The 547-nt window shown below is 43.5% G+C and overlaps 1 long non-coding RNA gene across 3 annotated transcripts in view; it reads right to left on the reverse strand.

The window, feature by feature from the left end:
* Window positions 1-180, reverse strand: part of LOC118316310 — a 13,160-nt gene extending 12,980 nt beyond the window's left edge. The window contains exon 1 of one of the 3 annotated variants that reach the window (XR_004795166.2): window positions 1-180. This exon is cut by the window's left edge and continues 112 nt beyond it. This is a non-coding gene — a long non-coding RNA (uncharacterized LOC118316310). The other 2 variants (XR_004795163.2, XR_004795164.2) reach the window with 2 other exon arrangements.
* Between the last annotated feature and the right edge of the window lie 367 nt (window positions 181-547).

The raw sequence follows: 547 nt of genomic DNA on the forward strand, positions 1-547 counted from the left end.
GGGAGGAAGTGTTGCACTGCAACACTCTTCACATATTTATGTTCTCTGCCTTTTTCCGTGTTTCTAAAAAAAATAAAAAAAATAAAAAAGTCATCGCGCAGGCTTTATGCGGGACTTTTTTTTCTGTCGTGTCGTCCAACGAGCTGACTTTGACGCGGAACCACATATTTAACGCGTCGAGTGATTTCTCTCCGTCCGCTCCAACTACTTCCTGTTTCGGACCTGTCAACATAAGAGCATCCTGCAATATAGTGAACAGGTTCTTTTTTTTTTTGACGCACATCTTGAAAGCCTCGTGATGACGAGACAGCGCGTCGTGTGGTGTGAACTGTACAGCGATCGTACGTCTTCAAGATCCATGGTAGGCCCTGCTATGACAAAAAGACCCCCGCTAGGAAGACAGTGGTGAAAATGATTGAAACTTTCAATGATTGTCTAGAATCAGAATCTATGTTGAGAAAAAATTTCTGATGGGACCAACTGATAGTCCTCGCACCGATCTATGGAAAACACGTATACTGTATACACGCTATGCGGCACACTTTCC

Source organism: Scophthalmus maximus, chromosome 1 (assembly GCF_022379125.1).
Source record: "Scophthalmus maximus strain ysfricsl-2021 chromosome 1, ASM2237912v1, whole genome shotgun sequence".
NCBI classification, from domain to species: Eukaryota; Metazoa; Chordata; class Actinopteri; order Pleuronectiformes; family Scophthalmidae; genus Scophthalmus; species Scophthalmus maximus.